The sequence below is a fragment of the Ranitomeya imitator genome, chromosome 4 (genome assembly GCF_032444005.1).
Source record: "Ranitomeya imitator isolate aRanImi1 chromosome 4, aRanImi1.pri, whole genome shotgun sequence".
NCBI classification, from domain to species: Eukaryota; Metazoa; Chordata; class Amphibia; order Anura; family Dendrobatidae; genus Ranitomeya; species Ranitomeya imitator.
The window spans coordinates 577,774,853-577,779,281 of record NC_091285.1 but is presented as its reverse complement, the minus strand read 5'-3'; the positions used below and the strand labels follow the sequence as shown (position 1 = coordinate 577,779,281).

At 42.7% G+C, this 4,429-nt stretch overlaps 1 long non-coding RNA gene across 1 annotated transcript; it reads right to left on the bottom strand.

Moving 5' to 3' along the window:
- Positions 1 to 2,306: 2,306 nt before the first annotated feature.
- On the bottom strand, positions 2,307 to 3,124 carry LOC138674266 (uncharacterized). The gene is made up of 2 exons (XR_011320560.1): positions 2,990 to 3,124; positions 2,307 to 2,571 (listed from the first exon to the last, which is right to left on the bottom strand). It is a non-coding gene; the product is annotated as an uncharacterized lncRNA (long non-coding RNA).
- Between the last annotated feature and the right edge of the window lie 1,305 nt (positions 3,125 to 4,429).

Sequence of the window (4,429 nt, the reverse complement as noted above, 5' to 3'; positions counted from 1 at the left end):
GCAATATACTACGTGGCTGGGCACTATGTTACGTGGCTGGGCACTATGTTACGTAGCTGGGATATATGCTACTATATCTACAATATGCAAATGTACATAACCGTGTATTTATGGTAGCCCACAATTAATTTTAGTTTTTCCCTTGTTATATTTTTTTTTGTAGATTGAACAACACCCTGAGGTCTGGGACCGGTCAAGCGAAAAGTACAAGGGGGCAAAACGTGATGCCTGGCCCAAAATAGTAACCGCTCTCTTTCCAGAGTGGCCGAATCTCCCAACACAGCAGCAAACACAGATTTGTAAGTATCAATTTCTTTCCTTTTTTTAAAAAATGTAAGAAGAATTGATTTGGAATGTTTTATGTAAAAAATTTTAATTTTCAGTGGGAGATGTGAAGACGAGATGGCGGTCTGTCACAGACAGATATCTGAAATCACTCAAGACTCCGAGTGGCAGCTCGCCGCCAAGGAAGAGGGTGCCCTATGGAGACCAGCTGCAGTTCATATTGGGAAGCCGGAGTTTGAGGAGGTAGATAATATAAAGAAATAGTGTTGCTTGACGTCATGAGTTGTATTTTTGTAACCTTTGTTTTATTTTTTGGTCTGCAGAACAGAAAGCAATGTCTCTGCCCAAACACCTCCGGACCTTAACGATGGTGACACCACGGTGGACAGTATTGGAGAGGAAGTAGAAGACAGCATAATGAACAGCCAAGAATCTCCGGGGAACATGTCTTTGTCCGGAAGGTCACCCGAAATAACTGATTCCCTTGGAGAACATGACGTTGCAGCAAATACCACTACTTCTACTTCCTCTGACGCTGGTGCAAACTCTGGTGGCGGTGTGTCGAGGCACATGGGGAGGGGGGCTGCTTCTGTCCGTCCCGTGGCATTGAAAAGGACGGTCCAAAAGAAGACCAAACAAGGTCAAATTATTGAACAATTAACGACTAAAACGCTCAATCTTCTTGATAATTCATCAAAGCAAGATGAGCATGACAAATTTGGGTCACTTTTGGCAGACCGCGTTAGAACACTGCCACGGGACAAGCAGCAAATGTTCGTGACAGCTGTCAATTGTCTGTTTATGGCAATTGATGACACACCAACCCTACCCCCTGCTCCACAAGTTATGACGGGTATTTTCAACGTTTTCAGCAACCCCATTATGCCTCCACCACCACCACCACCACCAGCTGCTGCATCGCAGCGTTACGGACAGGCGGCAACATACAGGGCCAACCATGTAGATGCGTACAGTGGCCATACACCTGTACCTAGTGCAACTGGCCATCGTTCCAGTATGCCCAATAGCAGTGTCTACTCCCAACCAGACTTATTTAATGATATGGGCTACCAACCGGAATATCATCAATTTTGCGATTTGATATCTCATCCTATTTGAGTAGAGACGGGAGTGTAGAGAATGTTAAACCGTTGAGTTCATGACCAAATCTTAAAAAGTTCTTTAAAGGGAACCTGTCACCCCGAAAATCACGGGTGAGGTAAGCCCACCGGCATCAGGGGCTTATGTACAGCATTCTGTAATGCTGTAGATAAGCCCCCGATGTTATCAGAAAAAGGAGAAAAAGACGTTATGTTATACTCAACCACAGGCGGTCTCGCTGCTGGTCAGGTCAGATTGGCGTCTCCGGTCCGCTGCGGCGCCTCCTATCTTCTTTCCATGAAGTCCTCTTCTGATCTTCAGCCACGGCTCCGTCGCAGGCGTACTTTGCTCTGCCCTGTTGAGGGCAGAGGATAGTACTGCAGTGCGCAGGCGCCGGAAAGGTCAGAGGCCCGGCGCCTGCGCACTGCAGTACTTTGCTCTGCCCTCAAGAGGGCAGAGCAAAGTACGCCTGCGCCGGAGCCGTGGCTGAAGATCAGAAGAGGACGTCTTGTAATGAAGATAGGAGGCGCCGCAGCGGACCGGAGACGCCCATCCGACCAGACCAGCAGCGGGACCGCCCCTGGGTGACTATAATATAATGTCTTTTTCTCCTTTTTCAGGTAACATCAGGGGCTTATCTACAGCATTACAGAATGCATTACAGAATGCTGTAGATAAGCCCCTGATGCCGGTGGGCTTACCTCACCCGTGATTTTCGGGGTGACAGGTTCCCTTTAAGTTTTGTTATAAAATGTCAGTTCATATATATTATAAAAAGTTTCTTTAATGTAATTAATTTTTATTTTACTTTATTAAAAAAAATTATTTTAACTACTCAGATTTCTTATTATCATAAAAATAAGAAGATCGGAAATGGGATCTGATTTAAGCAACGGTAAACAATAACAACATGGAAACGATTATTGTTTAAATAATATTTTGTATTTATTAACAATGTTTACAATTTGATTAATTAAAAAGGGGCCTTGGTAGATAGGGATTTGGCGACGGTTGATAGGGATTACGCCTCACATTTTCACAGGTGTTAGCATCTGTGCCATACAGACTGGTTTATTAGTGGATAGGGTTCAGCCGTCATATGTTCTCTGCTGTTATATCTCACGTCCAGTCTTGGGCCTTGATTCTGGTTAGGCGTCTTCTATCCCTTCTTCTCCGAGATTGCTCCTATGGGAGAATAAAGTATGTGTTATTACATGGAACTGTACAACACATGGAATACAGCTGGCAAGGCTGGGTTCACATTGCGTTCCCCCAGTCCGTTTTTGACGGACTTCGTAACACCGCTGCATAATGCGGTGAAACGTAGTCCGCTAGCGCCGCCATTGACTCCTATGTCTGACATCACTAGCCATGTGCCGTCATTTGAGTGACAGTCGGACCTCTAGACTCTGACTGCAGCGTTTCCGGGTCTGTCACTGCTAGCGCAGATGGAGCTAGCAGATGCTCCATCTGCGCTAGTGATGTGCCAAAGTCAGCACTTGCGTTGCAGCAGACCGTCAACGTATGTGTTTACCTGGCTGCTGTACACATTGTGAACCCAGCCTAATACGCAAAGTGTTGACATCTAATGACATTTTCTTACCAGCTCGCTGTAGTGGTGCAGCAAAAGTAGTGCCTTATGCAACAGTAGGCAGTTCTGTTCTGGAGTTAGACGATGGTGCGGCATCTTGAATTCAACAAGGAAGCAAAATGGTGAAGAGGGGTTGGACCAGGAAATGACCTCATGGTTTTTTTTTTTTCAACCAACTTTATCTGCTGTAAAAAACGCATAAAAACGCACAAAAAACGCATGTAAAAACCGCATAAAAAACGCACAAAAAACGCACAAAAACCGCACAAAAAACGCATGCGGATTTCCTGGGAGTAGTGCCAATTTCTCCTCAGGAAAATCTCAGGAAAATTCTGCACAAAAACCTGACGTGTGCACATACCCTCAATGTTCAGAAGAATATGAAAGAGCTCTATAGCAAGTATACCTCTCCCAAGCATCTGCAAATATCTGACTATGCCATATGACACCTCTTCTGACCTATTTGGGGGTTTTAGCTAAATGTCAATGTTGTTGGAATACTCGTGTCCATGTAATATTTTGGGAAAAATGTGATTGCAAGACATGAACAACAGGTTTACTTGGATTTTCCTGGATAGCAGTTTTTAAATTTCTCCCTACATTTTCTAGTATTTTATTGCTTTAAATTTAGACTGGATGGGATATAATGTAATGCACTTGACATATTTCATTGAGGGTTTTTATAGAACTTTATGTAAATATTTCTTATTACAAGTTATATTTCCTTTTACTTTCTTTCCCTTTCAGTGTGTTATAACTCACAGCAGGACTCATTTCTGTCTTATGTGTTTGCCTCTTTGAAATTTGTGTTTTCAGTCCTAGTTAAATCTTTAAATTCTCCTCTTGGAGACATTTGGTCTTTAGAATTCCGAGTTTTTCCACATGTTTAACCTCTATTTAAGGCATATACATTAAATGCATGCAAAATGGCACCTCTATGATGATTTAGTCTTCCCACCACAGAGATGAATTTTCTGCTATTTTGTTCTTCAGACTTTATGTGTCAGGAGGCTAAATTCACTTCATCCTGAGGAGATGCTGAATCAGATAGTCCAGCTAGTGCTGACCCTTGGCAGCGGTGACAGCCAGATTCTGTGGCCTCAGCAACTGTAACCCTAATCTCTGTAATGTAAGGAGAAATTGACATGCTCTGCAGAACAATAATTGCTTATAAATAAGAACCTATAGACACCTGGGTTATGGCCTAGTTAGGAATCATTTGTACTTTTGGAATTAAAGCAACATAGAGAGGAAAATTATTATACCATTAGTCTCATATCTAAATTATATAATAAATAATGACAACTATGTAATCTAATCTGGCAGTTTAGTTTATTAACGGTTTATAAACCTTTGGCTCCAATACACGTTATAGTCTAATGAACCCGACAATTTTTATCAATTGCTGGTTGACACATATGTCCTGGTTAGTGCTCTATTTGCACATGAAAT